This window comes from Pongo pygmaeus, chromosome 21 (assembly GCF_028885625.2).
Source record: "Pongo pygmaeus isolate AG05252 chromosome 21, NHGRI_mPonPyg2-v2.0_pri, whole genome shotgun sequence".
NCBI classification, from domain to species: domain Eukaryota; kingdom Metazoa; phylum Chordata; class Mammalia; order Primates; family Hominidae; genus Pongo; species Pongo pygmaeus.
Genome location: NC_072394.2, coordinates 19321151 through 19331352, shown reverse-complemented (window position 1 = coordinate 19331352; position 10202 = coordinate 19321151).

Below are 10202 nucleotides of genomic sequence, written 5' to 3'. Positions count from 1 at the left end.
GTCATATGTTCTTTAAACACTTGCACCAATTTGCCAACCAGAGTTCTTAACCAGTCCAAACTGGCTGAAATGACACAAATAGAACTCAGAATATGGATAGAAACAAAAATCATTGAGATTCAGGAGCATTGCAAAACCCAATCCAAGGAAAATAAGAATCAAAATAAAGTGATACAGGAGCTGAAGGACAAAATGGCCAGTATAAAAGATGGAGCTTAATAACACAATGACACAACGAATTTCACAATGCAATCACAAGTATTAACAGCAGAATAAACCAAACTGAGGAAAGAGTCTCAGAATTTGAAGACTGGTTCTCTGACATAAGACAATCAGACAAAAATAAAGAAAAAAGAATAAAAAGGAATAAACAAATCCTCCTAGAAGTATGGGATTATGTAAAGAGGCCGAATCTATGAATCACTGGCATCCCTGAAAGGGAGGGGGAGAAAGCAAACAACTTGGAAAATATGTTTCAGGATATCATCTATGAAAACTTCCCTGACCTTGCTAGAGAGGCCAACAGTCAAATTCAGGAAATACAGAAAACTCCTTCAAGATTCTACATAAGAATATCATCCCCAAGACACATAATCATCATATTTTCCAAGGTTGAAATGAAAGACAGAATGTTAAAGGAAGCTGGAGAGGAAGGACAGGTCACGTACAAAGGGATCCGCATCAGGCCAACAGCGAATCTCTCAGCTGAAACCCTACAAGCCAGAAGAGATTGGGGGCTTATATGCAACATTCTTAAAGAAAAAAATCTTCAACTAAAAACATTTAAATCCAGCTAAACTAAACTTCTAAGTGAACAAGAAATAAGATCCTTTTCAGATTAGCAAATGTTGAGGGACTTTGTTACAACCAGACCTGCCTTACAAGAGATCTTGAAAAGAGAACTAAATATAGAAATACCACTACCAGCTAGTACAAAAACACACTTACACACACAGACCAGTGTCCCTGTAAATCAACTACACAAGCAAGCTAACGTAATAACCAGCTAACAGCACAATGCCAGGGTCAAATCCACATGCATCAATACTAACCTTTAATGTAAATGGGTTAAATGTCCCACTTAAAAGGCACAAAAAGGCAAGACCCAATGATATGCTGTCTTCAAGAGACCCATCTCAAACACGGACTCATAGGCACAAAATAATGGATGGAGAAAAACCTACTAAGCAAATGAAAAACAGAAAACAGAAAAAACAGAAAAATTAGGATTGCAACCCTAATTTCAGAGAAAACAGATTTTAAACCAACAAAGATTTAAAAAAAGGAAGAGTATTACATAATGGTAAAGGGTTCAATTCAACAAGAAGACCTAACTGTCCTAAATATATATGCACCCAACACAGGAGCACCCAGATTCATAAAACAAGTTCTTAGAGACCTACAAAAAGACATAGACTCCCAAACAATAATAGTGGGAGACTTCAACACTCCACTGACAGTGTTAGGTCATCGAGGCAGAAAATTAACGAAGATATTGAGGACCTAAACTCAGAATGGGACCAAATGGATCTGATAGACCTTTACAGAAGTATCCACCCCAAAACAACAGAATATACATTCTTCTCATTTCCACATGGCACATATTCTAAAATCACCACATAATTGGACATAAAACAATCCTCAACAAATGTAAAAGAACTGAAATAATACCAAACACACTCTTGGAAAATGGCACAATAAAAATAGAAGTCAGCACAAGGAAAATCACTCAAAACCATACAATTACATAGAAATTAAACAACATGCTCCTGAATGACTTTTGGGTAAATAAAATGAAATCAAGGCAGAAATCAAGTTCTTTGAAAATAATAAGAATAATAATACAACATACCAGAATTTCTGGGACATAGCTAAGGCATCTAAGAGAAATTCATAACACTAAATGCCCATATCAAGAAGTTAGAAACATCTCAAATTAATAACCTAACTTCACAACTGAAAGAATTAGAGAAGCAAGGACAGATCAACCCTGAAGCTAGCAGAAGACAAGAAATAACAAAAATCAGAGCTGAACTGAAGGGAATCAAGACATGAAAAACCATTCAAAAGATCAACAAATCCAGGAGTTAGTTTTTTGAAAAAATTAATAAAATAGAAAGGTCATTTGCTAGACTAACTGAGAGGAAAAGAGATAAGATCCAAATGAACACAATTAGAAATGATGAAGGGAATGTTACTTCTGACCCCACAGTAGTAAAAATAACCATCAGAAACTATTACAAACACCTCTTCACACACAAATTTAAACATTTAGAAGAGATGGATAAATTCCTGGACACATACACTCCCCCAAGACTGAGCCAGGAAGAAATTGATTCCCTGAACAGATCAATAATGTGCTCCAAAACTGAATCGGTAATAAATAGCCCACCAAAAAAAAAATCCCAGGACATGATAGATTCACAGCCAAATTCTACCAGATGTACAAAGAAGAGCTGGTACCACACCTACAGAACTGATTCCAAAAAGTTGAGGAGGAGGGACTTCTCCCCAATTCATTCTATGAGGCCAACATCATCTTGATACTGATACCTGGCAGAGATACGACAACAACAACAAAAACTTCAGGCCAATATCCTTGATGAAAATTGATGCAAAACTCCTCAACAAAATACTTGCTTGCTGAATCCAATAAATAACACATCAAAAAGCTAATCCACCATGATCACATAGGCTTCATCTCTGGGATGCAAAGTTGGTTCAACACATGAAGATCAATACATGTGACCCTTCACATCACAGAACTAAAGGCAAAAACCACATGGTTGTCTCAGCAGATGCAGAAAAGGCTTTTGATAAAATTCAACATTTCTTCATGTTAAAAACTCTCAATAAACTTGGTATTGAATGAACATATCTCAAAATAATAAGACCCCTCTATAACAAACCCACAACTAACATTATACTGAATGGGCAAAAGCTGGAAGCATTCACCCTGAAAACTTGTACATACAAGAATGCCCTCTCTCACCACTTCTATTCAATATAGAATTGGAAGTCGTAGTCAGAGAAATCAGGCAAGAGAAAGAAATAAAGAACATCCAAATAGGAAGAGGGGAAGTCAAACTCTCTCTGTTTGCAGATGACATATTCTATATCTAGAAAACCCCATAGTCTCAGCCCAAAAGCTCCTTCAGCTGATAAACCACATCAGCAAAGTTACAGAATACAAAATCAATTTACAAAAATCACTAGCATTCCTATATACCAACAACAATCAAACTGAGAGCCAAATCAGAAAGGCAGTTCCATTCACAATTCATACACACACACACACACATACCTAGAAATACAGCTAACTGGGGAGGTTAGGGGCAATTCTCTACAATGCAAATTACAAAACACTGCTCAAAGAAATCAGAGAAGACACAAACAAATGGAAAAAATGTCATATGCTCATGGATAGGAAGAATCAATATTATTCAAATGGCTACAGTGCTCAAGGCAATTTACAGATTAAATGCTATTTCTATCAAACTATCAATGATATTATTCACAGAACATGAAAAATTATTTTAAAATTTATATGGAACCAAAAAAGAGCCTGAATAGCCAAGGCAAATCTAAGCAAAAAGAACAAAGCTAAGAGAATCACATTACCTGACTTCAAACTATACTACAAGGCTACAGTGACCAAAACAGCATGGTACTGGTGCAAAAACCGATACATAGACCAATGGAGTAGTATACACAGCCCAGAAAAAGGCCACACATTTAAGACCATCTGATCTTTGACAAAGCTGACAAAAACAAGCAATGGGGAAAAGACTCCTTATTCAATAAGTGGTGCTGAAAAACTGGCTAGCCATATGCAGAAGATTTAAGCTGGACCCCTTCTTTACACCATATACAAAAATTAACCAAAGATGGATTAAAGACTTAAATGTAAAACCTAAAACTATAAAAACCTGGAAGACCGCCTAGGCAATACGATCCTGGACTTGGAATGGGAAAAGATTTCACAACAAGAACACCAAAAGCAATTGCAACAAAAGCAAAAATTGACAAATGGGATCTAATTAAACTTAAGAGCTAGAGCTTTTGCACAGCAAAATAAACTATCAACAGAGTAAACAGACAACCCACAGAATGGGAGAAAATATTTGCAAACTATGCATCTGACAAAGGTCTTATATCTAGCATTTATAAGGAACTTAAATTTACAAGAGAAAAACAACTCCATTAAAAAGTGGGCAAAGGACATAAATGGACACTTCTCAAAAGAAGACATACATGCAGCCAACAAGCATATGAAATAAAGGTCAATATCACTGATCATTGGAGAAATGCAAATCAAAACCACAATGAGATACCATCTCACACCAATCAGAATGGCTATTATTAAAAAATCAAAAAATAACAGATGCTGGCGATGTTGCAGAGAAAAGGGAACACTTACACACTGTTGGTGAGAGTGTAAATTAGTTCAGCCATTGTGGAAAGCAGTATGGCAATTTCTCAAAGAGCACATCTTAGAATGCTAAATAAATGAGTGACAAAATGAATAGAGGGACAGCTGTTAGGCTTGGAGATAACCAAAAGAAAAAAAGAAGTGATATGTCTTCCTTCCATTGCTCTTGACAGAGCCAGTGCTTGCTGACTCAGCCCCTGTGTTGCTGCCATCAGCCTGGGGCTCAGAGTGACCACAACATGGTTCAGATCCCCCAACACACATACATCAATCTGTGGGAATAGCAGTCACAATAATGGAGCTTTATGTTGCTGTCGTAAACCACTGATATTTTGGGTTTTCGTGTTATGACTGCACAACTTAGCCCATCCTGGTTAATGCAACAGTCTCTACATAAAGAAAATGGGGCTTAGAAAGATTAAGAAACATTCCTAGGATTGTACAGTGGTCCCTTTCCAATTTTGCTTGCCTAACAAGGATATATGCTCTGCTTTTGACAATCAAGATATAGACAAATGGAGGGCAAAAAGTTGTCCTTTCTTAAAAATTTTTATTTCAGGTTTGGGGTTACATGTGAAGGCTTGTTACATACATAAACATGTGTCATGGGGGTTTGTTATGCATATTCTTACATCACCCACATAATAATCTTGGTACCCAATGGTCATTTTTCTGCTCCTCTTCCTCCTTCTCCCACCCTCCCCTTTCAAGTAGACCCTAGTATCTGTTGTTTCCTTCTTTGTGTTCATAAGTTCTCATCATTTAGCTCCCACTTATAAGTGAGAACATGTGGTATTTGGTTTTCTGTTCCTGTGTTAGTTTGCTAAGGATGATAGCCTCCAGCTCCATTCATTTCCCACAAAAGAGAGGATTTAATTCTTTTTTATGTTTGTATAACATTCCATTGTGTATCAGCATCACATTTTCTTTATTCAGTCTGTCATTGATGGGAATTTAGGTTGATTCCGTCTTTGCTATTATTAGATCTCTATGAAAAAGGCAATAAAAGATAGAGGTCTATCTATGACATGGAATCTTGAATAAACTTTTCTGCCTTCTATTCAAATTTCTTTTATTTAGACATCATTACATCTGCCTTCTAAGTAAATACTGAAATTCTATGAGGCATTATACAGAAATTACTTTGTGTGGCTTGTATTTTTGTTCATATTTTTGAAAGTACCTGCAGAAATAATGTTTTTATACTTTGCCTGCTTTTGCTCCTTTGTTATAAAGTAACCTGATGTGAATTCCTTTTCCATCTAAACTTATTTTCATGTTGTATAAAGCTTACAAATTTAACTCTTTAAGTTCTTTGTGAATGTATTCATTCATTTACATATTACTGATGTCTTGTGTAAGGCAAAGGAGAAAATAGATTAAAAAATTCAAAATGCAAGAGAACCCTTGGTCACCTGTCTATAGTAGAAATTTTCTGCCCAACTGCTTTTCTGAGGAAAGCATTTTGATATTTTTTAATTTTAAAATTATTTAATTTCAATAGGTTTTTGGAGAACAGGTGATGTTTGGTTACACTAAACAAGATGTTTAGTGGTGATTTCTGAGATTTTAGTGCACCCATCACCCAAGCAGTGTACACTGTTCCCAATGTGTAGTCTTTTATCCCTCGTCCCCCTCCCACCCTTTTCCCCAAGTTCCCAAAGTTCATTGTATCATTTTTATGCCTTTCCATCCTCATAGCTTAGCTCCCACTTACAAGTGAGAACATATGTTTGGTTTTTCATTCCTGAGTTACTTCACTTAGAATAATGGTCTCCAATTCCATCCAGGTTGCTGTGAATGTCATGAGTTTGTTCCATCTTATGGCTGAGTAGTTTTCCATGGTATGTATGTGTGAATATCACATTTTCTGTATCTGCTTGTTGATTGGTGGGCATTTGAGCTGGTTTCATATATTTGCAATTGTGAATTGCGCTGCTGTAAACATGCATGTGCAAGTATCTTTTTCATATAATGACTTCTTTTCCTCTGGGTAGATACCCAGGAGTGAAAAATGGTAGATCTACTTTTAATTCTTTAAGGAATCTCCACATTGTTTTCCATAGTGATTGTACTAGTTTACATTCCCACCAACAGTGTAAAAGTGTTCCCTTTGCACTACATCCATGCCAACATCTATTATTTTTTATTTTTTTTTATTATGGCCATTCTTGCTGGAGTGAGATGGTATCTTATTGTGGTTTTGATTTGCATTTCCTGGATAATTAGTGATGTTGATCATTTCTTCATGTTTCTTGGCCATTTGTATATCTTTTGAGAATTATCTATTCATGTGCATAGCCCACTTTTAATGGGATTGTTTGTTTTGTTCTTGCTGATTTGTTTGAGTTCTTTGCAGATTCTGGATATTAGCCCTTTGTTGTGTGTATAGATTGTGAAGATTTTTTCCCACTCTGTGGGTTGTCTGTTTACTGTCCTGATTATTTCTTTTGCTGTGCAGAAGCTTTTTAGTTTAATCCCATCTATTTATCTTTGTTTATGTTGCATTTCCTTTTGAGGTCTTGGTCATGAAGTCTTTGCCTAAGCCAATGTCCAGAAGGGTTTTTCCAATGTTATCTTCTAGAATTTTTATGGTTTCAGGTCTCAGATTTAAGTCTTTAATCCATCTTGAGTAGATTTTTGTGTAGGGTGAGAGATAAGGATCCAGTTTCATTCTTCTACATGTGGCTTGCCAGTTGTCCTAGCACCATAGGTTGAATAGGGCGTCCTTTCCCCACTTTATGTTTTTGTTTGCTTTGTCTAAGATCAGTTGACTGTAATTCTTTGGCTTTATGTCTGGATTCTCCAATCTATTCCACTGGTCTATATGCCTACTTTTATATCAGTACCATGCTCTTTTGGTGACTGTGACCTTATGGTATAGTTTGAAGTCAGGAAATGTGATGCCTCCAGATTTGTTCCTTTTGCTTAGTCTTACTTTGGATATGCAGGCTATTTTTTGATTCCATATGAATTTTAGGATTTTTTTTCTAGTTTTGTGAAAAATAATAGTGGTATTTTGATGGGAATTGCCTGGAATTTGTAGATTGCTTTTGGCAGTATGGTCATTTTCACAATATTGATTCTACCCATCCATGAGCATGCGATGTGTTTACATTTGTTTGTGTCATGTATGATTTCTTTTGGCAGTATTTTGTAGTTTTCCTTGTAGAGGTCTTTCACCTCTTTGGCCAAGTAGATTCATAAGTGGTTTTTTTCTTTTTTTTTTTTGGTGTTTGTTTGCTTGTTTTTGTTTTTGTTTTGGAGCTATTGTAAAAGGGGTTGAGTTCTTGATTTCATTCTCCGCTTGGCCACTATTGGTATATAGCAGAGCTACTGATTTGTGTACATTAATTTTGAATCCTGAAACTTTGCCAACTTTACTTACCAGTTCTAGGAGCATTTTGGATGAGTCCTTAGGGTTTTCTAGCTATACGATCATGTCATCAGCAAACAGTGACAGTTTGACATCCTTATTACCAATTTGGATGCCCTTGATTTCTTTCTCTTGTCTGGTTGCTCTGGCTAGGGCTTCCAGTACTCTGTGGAATAGAAATGGTGAAAGTGGGCATCCTTATCTTGCTCCAGTTCTCAGGAACTGCTTTCAACTTTCCTCCATTCAGTATAATGTTAGCTGTGGGTTTGTCATAGATGGCTTTTTATTATCTTAAAGTATGTCCCTTCTATGCCAATTTTGCTGAGGGTTTTAATCATAAAGGGATGCTGGGTTTTGTCAAATGTATTTTCTGCATATATTGGAATGATCATGTGATTTTTGTTTTTAATTTTGTTTATATGGTGTATCACATTTATTGACTTGTGGATGTTAAACCATCCCTGCATTCCTAATATGAAACCCACTTGATCATGGTGGATTATCTTTGTGATATGCTGTTGGATTCTGTTAGCTAGTATTTCACTGAGGATTTTTGCATCCATGTTCATCAGGGATATTGGTCTGTAGTTTTTTGTTTTGTCCTTTCCTTGTGTTGGTATTAGGGTGACACTGGCTTCATAGAATTAATTAGAGAGGAGTCCCTCTTTTTCTATCATGCAAATAGTGTCAATAGGATTGCTACCAATTCTTTGAATATCCGATAGAATTCAGCTGTGAATCCATCTGGTCCTGGACTTTTTTGTTGCTGTTAACTTTTTAATTGCCATTTCAATTTCACTGTTGTTTTTGGTCTGTTCAGAGTTTCTATTTCTTCCTGGTTTAATATGGGAGGGCTGTATATTTCCAGAAATTTAGCTATCTCCTCTAGGTTTACCAGTTTATGTGTGTAAACGTGTTCATAGTAGCTTTGAATGAACTTTTGTATTTCTGTGGTATCAATTGTAATATCTCCCATTTTGTTTTTAATTGAGCTTAGTAGGATCTTCTCTCTTCTCTTCTTGGTTAATTTTACCGATGGTCTATCAATTTGATTTATCTTTTCAAAGAACCATCTTTTATTTCAATTATCTTTTGTATTTTTTGTTTCAATTTCATTTAGTTCTGCTCTGATTTTGGTTATTTCTTTCCTTCTGCTGGGATTGGGTTTGGTTTGTTTTTTGTTTCTACAACCAAGGACCCTCACAGAGTCCAATTCACTCCACTGCTACCTCTACCAGAGTAGGTGTTGGTATCCATGGCTGAGAGACCTGAAGACAAGTCAGATCACAGGACTCTTTGTGAACATTCCCAAGTACCACCCCCGGGCCTGATAGCTTTGCTGGGTGGCTAGATCCAGAAAAGAAATAACAATCACTGAAGTTCAGCTCTCAGGAAGCCCCATCCCTAGGGGAACAGGGACAGCACCACATGAAGGGAGCACCCCTGTGGGACAAAAGAATCTCAAGAGCAGCCATTGAGTCCCAGATCTTCTGTCTGACACAGCTCACCCAAATGAGAAGGAAACAGAAAAACAATTCTGGCAATATAACAAAATAAGGTTATTTAACACCCCTAAAAGATTACACCAGCTCATCAGCCATGCATCCAAACCAAGATGAGATCTCTGAATTGCCAGAAAAGGAATTCAGAAGGTCAATTATTAAACCAACCAAGGAGGCACCAGAGAAAGGTGAAGTCCAACTTAAAGAAATAAAAAAAAAGATGCAGCATATGAATAGAAAAATCTCCAGTGAAAATACATAAATAAATAAAATACAATCACAACTTTTGGAAATCAAGGACACACTTAGAGAAATGCAAAATCCACTGGAAAGTCTCAGCAATAGAATCAAAAGAGTAGAAGAAATAACTTCTGAGCTTGAAGACAAAGTTTTCAAATTAACTCAGTCCAACAATGATGAAGAAAAAATAATTTAAAAATAAACAAAGCCCCCAACAAGTTTGGGATTATAATAGATGACCAAACTTAAGAATAATTGGTGTTCCCGAGGAAGAAGAGAAACTTAAAAGTTTGAAAACATTTTATCCATCTTTGGGCAGTCAAGTATTCCTGGACAGCGTACCTGGGTGATCACTCACACTTCTCATCCACTCACTTATCAAGTTCACTAGAGTACCAAGAGGATCATTTTGCCCTGAACCCGCTTGGAACTGCTCGGGTGCCGGCACATGGCTTCTGGTTGCATTTCTTACCCAATTCCTTGTTCAGTGGAAGAGAATGAGCTTTGTAGCACCTGTGATACGTTTTCATTTCTACCTTATTTCACTTTTGGGGCTCTAGGCTGATTATTACATTTTCCCTCTCCCTCATTTCCTTTATATGCATTTTATATTTGGTGATGATTTTTCAAATTGCACAAAGCAATTTTCTTT